This window comes from Helicoverpa armigera, chromosome 1, assembly GCF_030705265.1.
Source record: "Helicoverpa armigera isolate CAAS_96S chromosome 1, ASM3070526v1, whole genome shotgun sequence".
Classification (NCBI taxonomy): Eukaryota; Metazoa; Arthropoda; class Insecta; order Lepidoptera; family Noctuidae; genus Helicoverpa; species Helicoverpa armigera.
In genome coordinates, this window is record NC_087120.1 from 14,490,999 (window position 1) to 14,509,227 (window position 18,229).

Below are 18,229 nucleotides of genomic sequence, written 5' to 3' on the forward strand. Positions count from 1 at the left end.
ACTATTTATAAATAAAGGATTTTACCTCAAACAAAAGTTATATTTTCCTCGATAGTCGTCCCTTTGCTGCTTATTAATATGAAGGTACATATACCTACATATCACATCGGGCTATTTCTGTAGCTACTGGCTGTTTCCCGCAGTTTCACTCTTGTCCTTTTTTTTAACGACGCCAAAAATCATCCCGCTGTGGGTTAACAGCGGAGAGGGAGTGTCAGACTCTTACTGACTAAAAACCGTCGTGTTCCGTCGTAGGCCTTTTATGTACCAGGGCCGCGGTAAATCTTTCGAACCCTTAAAGAACTTTTCCCCGCACATGAATAAAGGATAGTTTGTATGTATGTATGTAGGTATATTATTCTGATACGAACTTAACTGCCAAGTTTCATTAAAATCCATTCGGTATCTTTGCGTGAAAGATACAAACATCCATATGTACTTTTGAATGTACAACTTTCAAGTTCCCTCTTAGTAAGTTAAAATACGAAATTTCAAGTTTATTATAAGTATTAATATTAGTGTGATAGTACTTAGGCCGGTTTTTTCGTATCATTATATTTCACAGGCCAAGGACGAATATTGTTCCAATGCATCAAATTAACTGATAACACTTTGACAGGATAGATAAAATTATCATATTTTAATAGTAAAAGTGTGTCAAAAACACGGATCAATTAGTGTCCTTTACTTTCGTACTGTCTAATCTAAAATGTACGGTTGTGATTTTTTAATCGAATAGAATGTGTCCCCAATAAAATTGAACTATTATAAGGCATCTACTGCTGTAATTCAAAAAAATTGCTGTACCTAACAAGAAATAAAAAATATCTCTTTTTCACTGAAATTGCAAATCCGACATAAATAATTACCCATCAGTGTTTATTTAGAGCACAACGTCATAATCGCAATCTTTGCTTAAAATATAAAATTACTTTTTTTACGTACGCGAAACGCGAAACTTGCATACCTTACCAAAAATAAAATCGATGTTTTGACGCGGTTTTGTAGCGTCAGTAAATTAATGATATACATACAACGATAGGTCAATTACACTTACGTATAATTTTATTCAGCATTGTGCCAAAAACACACATTACAATACAATTTGAATTATTTTCTTCGTGTTGACAAATAAATGCTTCAATTCCATTTTAACTTTCTTTTTGTGGATACGTTAAAAATATAACAACTCTTAAGATACCGTTGCATCGTTTAACCTCCGTTTAAGCATAAGTAATATATTACTGTGTGTGTACAAATTTTCATTTAAATCGGTACCTACAGTGGTTTTGGGGCGATAGACACACACTATTAAGAGGATATCTAAGAGATGATTTTTGGCAGAAGACATTCAAATATTTCGAAAAGTATGTATAAAAGTGTATGTATGTCTGCCGGGGCTGCGGGTTGTTCGAAAGAGATACCGCGGCCCTGGCACATAAAAGGCCCACGACGGAACACGACGGTTTTTAGTCAGTAAGAGTCTGACACTCCCTCGCCGCTGCTAACCCACAGCGGGAGGGGTCATTTGATGATTTTTGACGTCGATAAAAAAAATTGTGTATGTATGTAGGGTAAACTGGGTACGGTTGTGCCAGGGTACGGTAGTGACAGTCGCAGTTGTAACGAAACTATACGTAAAACGGGGGAGGTGGTGAGGGAGAAAGACGTGGCTCACAAGCCTAAACACGTACCCCAGTATTGCGTTAGCCGGCGCACGACGTTGACGTAAGCAGGAGCCCACATTGCTTTTCAACAATCAAAAGTAAGTATTTTTGTTCGATTTCGTTTCCTAATTACTGTTATTTTTATACAGATAGATTATCTTGTTATTTTTTTCTTTAAAAGTTGAATATTAATATTTAATTACAAGTGATTTCTTTTTACGTAAAGTATTTGGCAAAATCATGGCGATTTTTTGTTTTCAAAATGATGCGTTGGGTACGGTTGTGTCAATTTTTTTGGGTACGGTTGTGACGAATATCTTTACATATAATAAATCTCATATTATAGTTTTTTGCTTTTAGATGTCCAGGATACGTTTGCGGAAGACCGAAAGAGCGCAGTGTGATATCAAAAAATAAAAAGATGCCGATGAAGAAGTGAAACAAGGGATTTCGTACGTGTAGCTCAAGCTACAAGCCTTTCTACAGCTACAAGTTTGAACAGAGCAAATGTTGTTTTGTTGATTGTTAAAACTATGTTTGTAAGCTTATTATGTTAAACATTTCTACAATAAAAGATATTATAGACCATTTTGATATATGTTTATGCATGTCACAACCGCCCTTGGTATGTGGCCGGTTGTGACACTTTCCCATTTTTTTTTAAATTGATCTTATGAGTAATACATTGTATTAAGGAACAATATATGAGTGTTTTTACGTACACAAATGTACAAATTGCGATACAAGTTCCTTTTCTGCGAGCTAATTAGTCAAATATCAAAATTATTGGTGATCAAACGAAAATTGGCACAACTGTACCCAGTCTACCCTATAGTTGTATTAGTCCCTACAGGTCCACATGTTTTACCTACGCAATGCAAGTCATATGTATGTATGTTTGATTCGGTTGTTTTGGCATAGCGCCCGATACGATATAAATTTCAAAAACAAACTTTCTTTGTCTTATATTGCACCTATAATATTGTCCTATTGCACCGTGCACCATTCAATTGGTCCCTGGAACATTCGAGACGCTTAATGTTTTCTTGTCGAAACATGACCTAGAAATTTATAGAATAAACTGTAATTTTTCATAAATATACTTGATCCGCACGTGATTTTCATTCATGCTAATGTTTACTGTTTTTGGCAACGACTGGCAGCATTTTCTCAAAGCGCAATAGTTAATGAACAGGTAGATTTTATTTCTCATTGACCAATTGTGAAAGAAAATGCGTAGCTTCATATGTAGACGTTAACTTAATTTTATGAAATAATAACTCATGAAAGTACAGTTAGGTACTATTGTCCACTGCAAACTTTCAGTCGGCTAACAGTTCGATCGGGCTCATTAATCAGAATGGAGATAAATCGTGATTCTCTTCAAAATAAATTGTCAGCCACTAAGCCAGACATCGGGCTTACTATCATTATGTTTAGTATTTAAGTCTGTAGGTCACGCCACATAGTAGAAATACAAAACGGAACGTAGAGGTAACTGTCAGACTGTATGAAGGCACGTGCGCAAGAAATGATGTTATGCCTAAGGCATAGACTGTCTAAGTTCTTAGAAATTAGATTAACGATACCCATGTGGCCTACAGTCATTATAATGACATTATGGGCTAAAATTTGCATCATTATCTTGATGCTTTCTATGACACATTTCGATAAAAAATTATAAAAAAACGCAGTGCAGGCAACAGTTGAAAATTGCGACTACCAAGCCTTTCACTGCTCGTTGCAAGGAATGGCATAACGAGAGCGTAATAGTGGGTCAATCAATAATAATTACTAAACCAAGGCCTATGATTATACAGTGCATACTTAATTGGCGCCACTGAAAAAATCTAATAAAAAAAATAAATATAGGTAAACTCGACAAACAAAACACTACTAGGCAATCTCGTAGCGTCTCTTAAGAAACATCAAACATTTTACCCAGTGACAGCGATGAGGAGCAATTTTTTGATGCCCTATATTAGTTTTAAGTTGTATATATATATAAGTTTATTTTATTTTCAATTAATGTAAATATTTTGTGAATAGATAAATAAACCCCTTTTTTGTTGATACTAAAGTAATTAAAACAATTTGAGTAATTAATAAATTGTACTTTTTTCAAAAAAACATGAGACGGGCACCTAGTAGTAATGGCGTCTGGTACCGATTTCGGCCACGGCGGCTGTTCTCATATGAGGAGAACAGCCAGCTGCGCAGGAGATATTATAGTGCACGAGCATTTGCGCAGACACAGGTGCACTCACTATTCCTTCACTCTCATAACCCGATGGGACGGCAAGAAGAGACCTAGTAGAATCTTGTTTGATCGAACGTAGTACAATTTTCAGCTAGAAAGCACCTTAGGTAGGGGAGAGTGGGGGAATTGCGGACGCTGAAGGGAAATAATGCACAACATTCGTACTATTAGTAATAATCAGTCTGTCTTTGTTAATTATCAATCTTTAGTTATTTGTCTACCAAAACAATTATACTTATTATACGAGATCAATCAATAAATATAATATTTTTAGCAAAAGTCAGTCAGTTCAGTCCGTATTTACCCGCAGCGCTCGGGGTAAATTCGGACTGACCCTGGGTTAATTACGGACAGCATGGGGTATTTACGGACTAGGTCCACATCACTGACGAAAATCACAAGTAAAGCCTTTAGAAGAACTTCCTGCAGTTCTCATGAGCCCACTTGTTACCTACACTTTGAACACATAATCCAGTCTTCGGCGGGTAGATCACTGTGCTTTTCCTGACAATAAATGTAAAAGTAATCAACATGTCAAACAAAGTATCTCTGGGAATACCATTTTCTTCTTCCGCCTGACGCAAAGTTATCTACTGGTCTTTTATTTTTTGCACAGCTTTTTGTAATGATTCGATTTTTTTCTTATATATTTCCGAGGCATCTAAAAATGAGTATTGAGTAGTTATTGATTAATTTCATAATAGTTTTTCGAATTAGGGGTAATTGCGGACGTACGTATTTACCCCGCGGGGCTTGTCCGCAATTAACCCAACTGGGTATTTTTAAATCAAAGAGAGAAATTTGTAGGATATGAAAACATTTCATAAAAACAAACATTGTCGATTCAAACTCCATTGACAAAGCTATCCATAGAAAATATCACTTTTTACCATCACTTCATATACATACCTGTCCCTCGAATTGTAAAACAATAAAAATTAGATCAAAATACACTTTTTTTTTTAATTTTACCTAGCTTTGAAACAGTGCGCAGCCGGCTGTCGTAAGTTTTTGCGTGTCACTAAAATGGTGGAAAGAAACAGATGACAGCACCGGGCTGCCGCGGGGGGGATTGAATGAGTAGATACTTGCTAGTCCGTATTTACCCGGCGTCCGTAATTCCCCCACTCTCCCCTAAACATTGGGTAAACTATATTCTCTTCTCGAAGGTTAGCCTTCGAAGACAACCTCGCTGGAAATCCAAACAAGTGTTTTATTTATTTGTTCAGGATATCTGCCATTATCTTGATAACTTTATTATTGTGCAGATATAATATACATATCTTATTCATTATATGTATTAGTGTAATACGCTAAAGATACCTCTTATTTACTGCTAAAAGATAACATAAATATCAATTTTGAATATTATATTATTACTATGTAAAATGAAGTCGAATTAAGTCAAAGATTAGATTACACCAATCTTGAAAGTTTGAAGTGGCACTAGTGACCGAAAAACTATATGGCAACTGGCTGTCACGGCATGTGACGAATCAATGAGGAATATCGAACTTCGTTGAAGGTACGATAACATAAAGTAATTAACTAAGTTATCTCTGTATTATAAAGAGCACCTGTTTTGGACTTACATCACTTATCAGTTTTTCGAAAAAAGCCTCAGTTATGAATGGATGATGTAAGCAAATAAAGTAATTAGTACTTACTTATATAATGTTCTAATTTCTTAAGTAATTATTATTGTACATATTTACATTGATAAAAAGACAAAAGAAAGTCATATCAAATCCAATCTTTATCTTCTTTCACGTTTATTTTTATCTATATCCTACTCAAATCGAGTATAAATTTTATCAGTCATATCGGTGACAGTGAAATCTGCAAAAACGTTATATAATATTACTAGCCGTTTTCCCGCGCTTTCACACACGTCCTTTAGGAACTACTTACTATCTGTACAGAGATAAAATATAGTCTATGTTACTCGGGAAGAGTGCAGCTTTCCAACAGTGAAAGAAATCCAATACTTTTTGAGTTTATCAATTACAAACAAACATGAAAAAAATCATCTTGATAATATTACTAGCCGTTTTCCCGCGGTTTCACGCGCGTCATTTTATAAATTACTTACTAGTAGTTTTTGAGTTTATCAATTAGGTACAAACAAAAATCCTCTTTGTAATATTAGTATAGGAAACAACTATAGTAACCACACGTTCGTACGTGGCCGGAGTTCTCAGTCCACTGATCGACTTATTTATTGGGTTCAATAAACTAAGGCTTGTGTGTATGATTGGTATTCTCGTCAGGTTTAGGTCGCAGTAGCACCGTATTATGTGGTAGTAACGGTACCGAGTATTTGCATGGCTTCCCTTAGCCACTGATCTGTAGGGCTACCATCAATTTGATTCTATCTACCGGACATACATCCAGACACCGGACAAACTTGATATTTTGGGATACATTTTTTGACTGAAAAACATGCGACAATTGTGCAAACATTTTAACTTTTTTAACAATTAATCTCTAAGTATGATGTAAGTCAATGATACACATAATCTTAAATTTTGTCCATACATAACAAGAAAACTTATTACGAGTACTTACTTATGAACATACATACAGAGAAAACATTTAATGTTTTCTGTGTTTGGTTTAAAGGCTCCGAAATCTCTGAACCGATCTAAAAAATCATTTTTTTTATGAAATACAGGGCTGTGCAAGCTTCGTATTATATCCCGTACTTATATTATACAGAACTGGAAAAGTCCTGAAAACCCCAATAGCCTGGTAGCCCGTGGTTTTAACGCGAATAGCAGGTTATTAGGTTCGAATTTCGCCGCTGTGTTAAGTGAATACTGTCGCTTGACCGGACTGAAACGCGATCGTTATTCGGTGGTATGATGATGTATGATAAACGAGCTATTTCCCGCGGACTCACCCGCGTCCTACAAATAAAACCTTCTTAGTACATCAACGGAACATTGGCAAAACCTCTTGATTTCAGCTGTGCCTTTGAAATTTACTGTCTCTGCTTTAGCGTCTGGAAATTCCTAATTATTCTCCATTAGTGTCCAATCAACAATGCATCTAATAATTTCTTATCTTGATATAATACCGCGTTTGATTGCTTCAAAGATAATATTCTGAAAGTACCAACGATTAGATACGAGAGGTGCTTTTAATTATTATCTTTGATTTTTTTTTTTATATTATATTTTATTTATTTATTTACAAATAACTTTTTACAATAACTTAATAATAAATATATATACAACATAAAACTAACTTATTACCTAATATATACACTTACTATAAATAAAAATATTTAAAAAATTGCATCAAAAAACTCCTCATCGCTGCCCACCGGGAGTGTACCCAAGAGGCTGGCAGCATTGCCACGTTGTATGGCAATGCTTACTTTTTGGCCAAAATAAAAACCAGCCCTTGGGTCACCTGAAGTGTCAGCAAGTCGCTTAGCGATATCCTTATATAGGAGATGAGCACTTGGACCCCACGGCCCGAGGGTTTCAACCCCAAACGGCTCAAAGGTATAGTTACCCACCAGGGTACTATATTTGCGCCGTTTGAGGTCCTCTGCAGCCGCAGCAGCGGAACCAGCACATCGCGCCGAGCTAGGAAGGTGAGATGGTGCAAGAGTATCGACACAGGTCGCGTCCCATACTAAAGACCTACCCATCTTCCACGGGAACAACGACATACCGTCTGGTCTCTTGCCATCGTCGCGTACCAGACCACTGGGTTCTAATATGGCTGGAACGCCGACGGCAACAAGAGCGCGACGGATTATGTCATTGATATTCGCATGCCGTGCAAAACGGCCGGCGCTGCGGCTACATGACAAGCCGTGGTGTCCAAGGCTGCTGACAGCTTCACCACATGGGCAGCGGTGAGGAGAGCAGCACGGAGCACCCAAACGCAAGCAAATAGCTAGCCGGAAAGTGGTGTCATCAAACAAGGTGCCTATGTTTGACGACGGAAGTGCCAGAAGCCATAAACCCGACTCCCATTCGCCCACAGCCAGAAGGCGCGCTCGCTCTGCAGAAGAAATTGACGTATTAATCAGATTATTCCGTGTAGCTCTGCAGAGCGGCTCATCCCACTGTCTCTGAGAGGATGGGTTGACGGGTAGATCAATATTCGGGCAGGTGATTTTCCAAGCCTCTACAGCCTCAGCCAGGCATGGTACCTCGCAATTGACCAGTGTGGAAGGGAGAATTTTCCTGGTCAATTTCTCAGTACCACGGACGGAGGATATAAAGGCCGGTAAACTTATACTAGAAATTTTGCGGACGCCAAGCCCTCCCATGCGAATGGGAAGAGTAGCCTGAACCCAGGCTCGGTCGTCTAGGGCCACATTTAAAATTGATGATAATGTGTGTCTGATAATTTTGTCAAGTTGTTCCAAAAGGTTTGTGTGCTTCCATAGAGTGGAAGCGCGCAAATAGTATGTTAATTTTGGGCCAAAACAACAATATCTAATGATTGTAATGGCTGAGTGCATGTTAATTTGGAGCAGCCTTTCCGAAATATGATTGAAATTTTGTATTTTGTCCTGTATAAAATTCGAAAATGAATTTTCATATATTGGGGAACCAAGGAGACAAAGAGAGTCCTTATCAATTAATTTAATATCCGGGGCTATTGCATTGAATTTTGAAAGTGTGTCTTGTCTGTCAGTATTGTCCGGTACAAAAAGTTCGCATTTGGGGTAATTTAGATTTAGACCTATTTCTTGAAATTTGTTTTGGAGAAAAGAAAAATCACCAAGTACTGTATCTACTTTGCCCCCCAAGGTTCCGTCATCAAGGTACCAAACGTTGAATTCCGAATTTAGCTGCCGAATTATTGGGTTTATGGCTAAACTGAAAATCACGGGCCCGAGTGGGTCACCCTGCTGACAGCCAACAGAAGATTCCAGAAGGTTGTCCTGATATAGTAATTTAGATGGATGTCTGTAGCATTGCCAAATAAAACTGTAAATTTGGGGTAACTCTTTTTTCGTTTCTGCCAGCAAGGTGTCCCTATTGACTGAATTAAAGGCATTCTTTATGTCAACCTTCATTATGACCTCTCCTTTGCCACAATTTAAATAGGTCGATAACGCGTGCACGGCAGCCTCGCAGCCCCCTCTTGAGCCGTAACCCAGCTGAAGGGGCTGAAATTTTTCCGAAACACCCTCACTACAAAATTTACAGCAAATCTTGGCTACCGTGCGACGGTAAGTAGTCCCTACGGCAATTGGACGAATGCCGCCATCCCTCTTGCGTAGGGCGCAGAGGTTCGCTCCATACAAGACGTTGATGACGGCCTCGTCCACCTTGCCGGCGAGCATAAATCAAAATCAAATCAAAATCAAAATCAAAAATCGTTTATTCAAACTTGGCTGCAAGACAGCACTTTTTGAACGTCAGGAATTAACAATAGACAGCCCCCAAAACGCCCACCCTTCACCACTTCCTATGTGTTTTTGCTGGGAAGAAGAAGTGGCGCAACAAACTCCCCAGCAACACATGTCTGTCTGTAGGTTAGAAGAACCTTAAACAATGTTTGATATGTACATTTGTATACAATGTAATTTGTATTCCACAATAGAGGACAATATGCAATATTGACACAAAATTACAGTAAAAATGATTTATACACCACATGCTAGCTAGCACTCACCCTACATACCTTAACTAACTCAAGCATTTAATAAGTTTGATGAAAAAAAAAAAAAAAAAATTATAGCCTCCAATTATTTACACTTAATAGGATTTAAGGGAGTGCCCACCTACATGTGCTATTCTTTTGTAAACTAGTAAATTAGTAAATTAGACCGCTCAGCCAGAACATAAGCAAAATAAAATGAGTTTACAAAATTAAAAAAAAAAAAACTAATATATAGTCAGTAAGACGACCTGGCACCACAAGCAGCACCCGTTCACGAGCATAACGCGAGGATCAGCCATCGCCCCCCTCGCGCATTTTTGAGGGAGGGAGGCAACCCGACCGCCGACGCTACCGCAAGCAGTGCCGTCTAAGGGAGCATGACGTACTCACTGCTACACAACTCAATATCAAGATCAAATTATCAGTTCTCGCGAAGTAGTGGTCCTTATTTACTAAAATCCAAAACAAAGAATTAATACAAAGAATGTATCTTGTCAATAATGTAATAACATTAAAAAAAATAATAATAATAAAATAATAAATAAAAACAAAATAAATGTCATTGAGTCAAAGAGATTAAATGGGAGAAATTAAAATTATCCAAATAATATAGCTGTCTTGCGTTCATCATGGCGACCAACTATTTTTATCATTCAAATAATCATTGATGGTGTAGTATGCCTTTTTTATAAGAACAGCCTTAATTTGTACTTTGAATTTATTAAACGGCAGTTCTAGTAAGGGCAGAGGGAGCTTATTATAAAAACGAATACCTAAACCCAGAAATGAGTCATGCACTTTATGAAGCCGGTGATAGGGTACACACAGTTTATGCTTATTTCTAGTATTAATGCTATGGACTTCACTTTTCTTGGTATATAAATGTAGGTTCTGTCTAATATACAGAATGTTGGCAAAGATGAACTGTGATGCCACAGTGAGAATACCAATCTCTTTAAACAACTCTCTGAGGGAAGTTCTGGTACCTAACTTGTATATTGCACGAATAGCACGTTTTTGGATAATAAATATGTTCTGTATATCAGCGGCTTTGCCCCACAATAGAATACCGTAGGACATGACGCAGTGAAAATAGCTGAAATACACTAATCGCGCAGTGTCGACGTCAGTGAACTGCCTGACTTTTCTGACGGCATAGGCAGCAGAACTAAGCCTTCCCGCGAGGCTAGAAATATGTGAACCCCACTGAAGTTTTGTATCAACTGTTATACCCAGAAACACGGTAGATGCAACGGTTTGAAGAACTTCGTTGTTTAGGATAACATTAGGACCTAGGTTTTTTACATTAGGCAAAGTGAACTTAATGCATTTTGTTTTTTTAGCATTTAGTACTAAATTGTTTGTTGTAAACCAGTGCGTAACTGTTGAGAGTGCACTGTTTACGTCGTCAAATTGCTCTCTATTTCTGTCAACTTTGAAGATAAGAGATGTATCATCTGCAAATAATACAACATCGCAGATATTTTTGAGGTGGTAAGGTAAATCATTAATGTAAACTAAGAATAAGAATGGACCTAATATAGAGCCTTGTGGCACACCTAGCTGAACTGGAAGGCCTGATGATTTAGCACCATTTACATCTACACATTGCAATCTATGTTGCAGATACGATTCTATTACGTTGAGACCTCCGTTTTGGACTCCGTAAAACCGTAATTTGCGTAAAAGTGTATCATGATGGACGCAATCAAAAGCTTTGGAAAGGTCGCAAAAGACTCCAATAGCATTTTGAGAATTTTCCCATGCGTTATAAATATGTTTTAAAAGTGCAACACCAGCATCTGTGGTAGAACGACCTTTGGTAAAGCCATATTGTTCTGTATGAAGGAGGCTATTTAAATTGAAATATCGTAGTAACTGCTTGAGTATTAACTTTTCGAAAATTTTACTAAAGGCAGGCAAGATAGAAATAGGTCTAAAATTACTAATGTCTGACTTATTGCCTGATTTAAATAGAGGTATGACTTTACTGTGTTTCATGAGGTCAGGAAAAACACCAGTGTCAATGCACTTGTTGAATATTATAGCAAGGTAAGGAGCAATGACGTCAATTATATTACCTAATAGTTTGATGGAAATGTCCCAAAAATCCCCCGTATTTTTTAATTTAAGAGTTTTAAAAACATTAATTACATCCATTGGAGTAACGTGCTCAAAACTAAACAAAGAATTACATTGAGGCACACTAGCACGCATAAGCTGTTCAGCGTCAGTTGAAGATGAATTTAAGGAGCGAGTCGTGGTTACAGGTATATCCGCAAAGAACTCATTAAAAGCTTTGGCTACATCAGCCGCATTACTAACAAGTTTGTCGTCCAGTTTAATCTCTAACTTGTTGTTCTGGTTCACTGACTTGCCAGTTTCATTATTTATAATTCTCCAGGTTGTTTTGATTTTATTTGAGGAGTTTTTAATAGAATCACTTAAAAATTTTGATTTTGCAAAATTACAGACCTTTTTAAATATTTTGGAATATTGTCTAACATAGTTTACAAAGTTATCGTCAAATTGACAAGTTTTCATACCGTATAACTCATATAGTCTCGCTCTACTTATATAAATACCTGAGTGGCCCATTGGTTGAATTTGGCCGAGGTACCTTTAATATTTAAGGTTTTGGTCTTAAATGAAGAATTGAACTCATTCTGTATGACACCAAAGAGAGATGTATAATTGGTGTTAGGATCGTCATTAGCAAGAATAGAAGGTTCAAGATTTTTTGTAACATTACTTTTAAATCTAACACAACGACTAACTGAATAGGGTCTGCATTCTATTTTAAGTGGCTTAGTGTGAACTAACATGGGAAAACTAACTTTTTGTCCACAGTGGTCAGACGTAAGATGGTTGATGACTAAATCATTGGAGGCCTCAGTGTCACTAAATATGTTATCCAGACAGGTAGAAGTAGTGGCCGTAATTCTGGTTGGTTCAAAGAATATATTTACTAAGTTAAAGGACTTAAATAAGTTTAATAGTCTTATAGTTAAAGGAGAATCCTCCAAAATGTTAACATTAAAATCTCCACATATAATTTTACCTTTGGTGCTTGATTTTAATTTATTAAGTAAATCTTCAATGATTGATTCGAAATTGTTAAAGTCACCTAAGGGGGGCCGGTAAACGCAAACAATAATATAACGCTCAAGTTCCACGCAAGACAGCTCAATGGTGCGCTCGATAGAAAGACTATCTAAATCAGGGCGTTGTTTACATTTTAACATATTTGAAACCAAAACCAAAGATCCGCCTCGTATAGCATTCTTTCTTACAAACGCACTTTGCACAGTGAAATTACTATTATTAATAAATGAAACTTGATGTTCTTTTAACCAATGTTCAGTTAAACATAGAACATGAACATTATGGTTTTCCAAAATAAACTTAATTCTAATTCTTTGCCAGACAAGCCCTGCATATTTTGATGTACAACATTCAATAAATGCGGCCCATCCTTTGTCGCGCCTAATAGTTTAAACTACTGGGCGAATCAATAATTATGTTAGTATTACTACTAACAATATCCGAAGATACATCAGACGTACCTGTGTCAGTTTGTATACTATATGCTAAAATATTAGCAATATGTCTCCTACACCTAGCTGGTAAATACATTGAGTACTCTGTCAATTTAAAATCAAAAATATACTCATTTATGTCAAAATAAAGAATGGCATTAACAAGTTGACAAGTCCTATTATAAAGGAACATGTTCAAATCAAATATGTGCCTACTTTGATCAACGGAAAAGTTATAAGAATATGGCAGAGCACATAATATGAATTTAATGTCATTTAAATTTATTATTAGATTTACATAATCTAATAACTCTTTTCTACTTACTGCCAAGCTATCACCATAAATTAATATAACAGTTGAACCTGGGATAAGCTTAGACAACTTAATGTTCTGAACTAAGTGACTAAAACTGGCACCAGGTACACAGTGATTTAAAACATATTGCTGCGAACACTGATTGAAAATACTACCAATGCCTTGACCAAACTTATCTGAAAAAATATATGTTATTTTACTATTACTATTACTCACACTCGTAACCTTGTCTGAACATTCTTCAAATTGAGTGGCCAGGGTTGTGACAGACTGGGGCTCCTGTGAGGGTGACACACACTGTGGCACTTGTGTGGGTGTTACACGGTGGGCCTCAGATGTTGGGAGGCATAAACAGTTACACGAGATGTTATTTGTAAGCAAGTCATACTTCTCTGCATTTTGTATGACTAAGTCTACCAGCTCACAGGCCTCCTGCAAACGCTTTGTTAGGTCCTGCTGTGAATCTTCATACTTTTGGAAAATGTCCCTAATGGTATTTTCTTTAATACAAAGTTCAGCTTGTAAACGTTGGATGTCACTATCATACCTTGTCCTAGTAATGTCCAATTGATGTTCACAATTATTTAAATCTTTAATTAAATTAATGTTCTTTCTTCTTAATATGTTATTCGATTTAAAAACTGTGTACTTTCTTAAAGTTTTCTTAAGTTTTTTGACAACCTTATTAATTTTTAAATATTTTTTAATTTTGTTGTGTGTATTACTTGTAATTTTATTCTGTACTAAAGTATCATTGGTCAAGTCAATTGTTATCATTGGCTGATTACAAGAACCGGACGCACTACCAACAAGCTCATCATACAGGCTGCAGGTGTTCGCAGACTGTTCACTGGACTTTGCAGACTCCAACTGAGTGATGGTGTTGTGGGCTCTGCTTAGCTCATGTTCCAGCTCAGAGATCCTTCTTAATGCCAGTTCATGTGTGTCGCTACACTCTTGCATGTTTGACACAAGTTGATTTAGGTGTTGATTTTGGTCGAGTAAATCCATATGTTCTATATGTAATTCAGCCAACTGGTTCTTAAGTTCAGTGTTCTTGTCTACAATAACCTTAACTTCTACCTCGCTATCATCCCGTTCTTGTAGCAGCTGTTTACACAGGTTTTTGCTAGTTTCCAACTCTTTCAACGTAGCCCTCAACTTTTCCTCAAATGCAGCTCTACGGGTAACCATGATGAATAGCTAACCCTGAGGCACCCTGGAATGTGAGAAGAGACAGCTAAGTGAAGGAAGAAAAAGAAAAGAAGGTCAGAAGTAAAGTTTATAAACAAAGGATTGGAGAAATATAATTAACATTAATACAGAGTTGAAGATTCTAAAGCTAATTAAAAGGAAAATAGTATTCTGTATTGTTTGATCAAGTTTTAAGTACCTAAATTATGTACCTATTAGGTATAGCAACAAAACAACAACAAAATTATTAATAAAAAGTTGTTGAGGGTATATTTTTTCCTAATGTATCATTTGAAAATTGAAGTATTTTTAAAGTATTTCTTCACAAAATTTAATTTGTAATAAATTGTTGATAAGAAGTTAATGAAGGGTTCAAGATTTGAAATACGATCTTACAATGACCACACAAATCAGCTGATCTCGTTATGTAGAAGACATTTAAACTTATAATTGATGGGGCATATTTAGACGCAGCTTGAAAATGATGTGGTTATTTAACATGTAAGTAATATATGTACAGCGCATAGAAAAAAATTGTTAAATGAGGGGACTGGGTATCTAATAAATAGAGAATAAGCAAATACTCCCCGGGTTTTATGTTCGTCTCGAACACTTTCAAATCCGTCCGTTGGGATGACAGCCAGTTTCTTTCCGATGGATTTCTATCGTTGTCTCGCAACGAAATCACTCACAAACATTTGTCCATATATCTAATCACTTAATTTACTGATTCTAAGGTCATTTACAATAATTAAATCACTAAAACTATTTAATTTTAAAATAAAATCTAGGACACATATTTTTGACAACCGGCCACCAGTGTTGCCACTTAAAAAAAAAAAAAATAAAAAAAATGTAATGTAATGCATAAGGTTGACCAGGGCTGTAAGCTCCTTCAAGAGCGACTCACCAGCTTCCCCGGCGCTTGGGCAGGTAAGGTCCTTAAGGTGTTGCGGACTCAAGCCGTCGAGGCCGCCTGCGGAACCACTCCTGAAGGAGCCTATTGCCGTGCTCAATTGTCGACCTGTAATAATGAGGGTATGGGTATCCGGATCAGGGGGGTCGGGAAAAGAAAGGTCATCGGATGGGGCAGGGTGTTTGCTCTCCAGAGCGGAAAGTGTTTCTGGAGAACAAGGTGCCACCACATCACTGCTGAAAAGAATCCTCGCTGCACCACTTATGTCACCTTCACTTAACTTGGATTCTACCAGGTGGGGGATGCTCCTCGAATAGGTAGATCCTGTTGTCGGTGATTTAGTGTCGAAATCTCTGGCCGAAACATTACAGTTATCTTTAATTTGGGTCGTTAAGGACTTTTTGGATGCCAAATTTTTTTGAATATGTAAGATTCTATAAGGGAAGGTGAGTAAGTTCTCCCAAGCACGTTGCGAGTTCTCCCGTGCAGCCAGGCGGACACAACCTGCCAAATGTTGAGCTACTAAAGCCCTGGCGCCTCGGGGAACCCGCTTTAGGATTGGAATTGTGTTTTTGAATTTTGAAAGTCTTTTCCAAAACGGTTCCAAAGGTGTGTCGGTATCTGGGTTTGTCGGGGTTAGTGTGGGAGGAACTGCACTTTGGGATTTATGTGTCTTCCCAATGTGCACGTTCAAACCCCGCTTACCTTTAAAAAAACGTGCTTGGGGGCACAGCGGGCATCTCAGGGCATCCAGAGATGTTGAAGATTGACAAGCACTTACACTCCCATCACCATTACTGTACATCTGGGTGCCTACGCTACTTATTTGTATACACTTACAACTATTAATTTTCCACAAAAGAATATTTACAATAATAAAAGTAACAAATCAAAATAGCACTCAAAAACACAAATAATCAAAATGTCAATTTGACGCAGTCGCGCTGGTTTCGGCATATTTCGGCGCGGGACTCACTGGCCAGCCCCGGCCGGCCAGTCCCGCGCCCCGGCTTCTCAGGCGGTAGCCTGCGTTTTATATAGAAGGTCCGATGCTTATGATTCTGAGGCTGTTAAAATCAGACACGTATGCATTCAGTACCACGGAGACTCGGCCGTGCAGCAGTTCTACTGCGGCGCCACCGTGTTCGTGACAGGCGGCTACGGATTCCTCGGCAAGTAGCTAGTGGAGGAACTCTTCAGGATACTATTTCTCAATTTAATAAAAATTCTTCCCTTACAAATGACAGCTTGATTGATAGATATTCATAGATATTGATATTGATATTATCTTTGATTCATTAAATTACTTAACTGATTGTGGATTAACTAAAACATAATAGTAACAAACCATTCGTAATATTGATTAAAAATTCCTGCGCACTATTTGGGTCTCTGAAAATCCTTTTACCCAAAAGCCACGTTGTGGGTGAATATCCTAAGGCTATATGTATTTTATTGGGGTTCGATCAGTACTCCCTGGACACGCGGGTAAAACAACTAAGTAGTAGGTATGAATTACAGGTAACAAGCATAAATTACAGTGTAACAACATTGACATAAATGTATATGACAATACTTGCTAAATTGCTCTCAATAAGGAAACACAATTATGTGGTGCACGCTTCAATCGCCCCTATGAATTAATGCGATGCAGTATGCACAATTCACATTAACACGAACAAATGGGCGAATCGTTCGCACGATTACCTTTAAATGACGTCAAAGACTCTGACAAACAAAATGGCTATTTTATAATTAATGTGAATGCTAATTAGTGCTGCTGAATTCCACAAAACTTTTGCAGAAAACATTGAATGAAGGAAATGACGCTCAATTATTGGATATGATTGGAAGCGTTCAATGGAGATAGTTCGTTAATTAACAGCCAATTTAAATAAAGAGAAACCTGTACCTAGATCCTGAAAAGTTTGTACGGGAAAGTTCACTTTTATACAGCTTGTTTTGATAATAAAACTACCACAAACGAAAAGAGAAACACTCTTATTCAGTCATTCCGAAGTTAGTTTCTTTTCTTTTCAATTCATGTTATCCATAATAAGGGACGCTCAGAAGCGACTAGTTTTTCATTGAAAAACATGAGGCTTTAATAATTATTAAATATATTCTTTATTTATATTCTGTAGTTCGGGGAATTTTGAATCACCAATTATTATGATCCTATGTAACAGGATATAGCTTAGTACCAGACTTTTACATGAACGGACAGAGTATCTGACCTCTTCAACCCAGTTACCTAAGCAACTCTATTGATCCCAAAACGTTTGACCACTTTCTGGCTTCTGACTACAAATTCCAGCCGGGACCTAACAATTTAACCAACACGTTCTAAAACAAGAAGGATCTCGTTAAAAAAAGATGGTTACCCATTCCCGGAGTGACCGCTCGCGTAGCTTAACCTTTGATCGATCAACTCGTGCGACTGTTAGGTAGTTAGGCACGAGCCATAAAACATAGCCTGCGGCGATAGTAACAATATTTATATAAATCATTGTCTGTCTGCTTAGGTACATCTTCTTTATGTTGATACAAAACAAACTGATGTTTCATTTTATACATAGTACTTCGTAGTACACTGTAGTCTGTGATTGTACCTATTCTAGAACAGATTAGACAAATATTTTGTTTATTGTAAAACCGGTCCGCTTTCTGTATACTCCTCTTTCACTTCGCTTGGTCTTC

General features: G+C 37.2%; 1 protein-coding gene and 1 long non-coding RNA gene across 2 annotated transcripts in view; both read left to right on the top strand.

Moving 5' to 3' along the window:
• Positions 1 to 18,229, top strand: part of LOC110373856 (proton-coupled amino acid transporter-like protein pathetic) — a 43,322-nt gene that overhangs the window by 7,010 nt on the left and 18,083 nt on the right. The window lies entirely within an intron of this gene.
• Positions 1,398 to 2,255, top strand: LOC135117654 (uncharacterized). The gene is made up of 2 exons (XR_010277031.1): positions 1,398 to 1,765; positions 2,028 to 2,255. It is a non-coding gene; the product is annotated as an uncharacterized LOC135117654 (long non-coding RNA).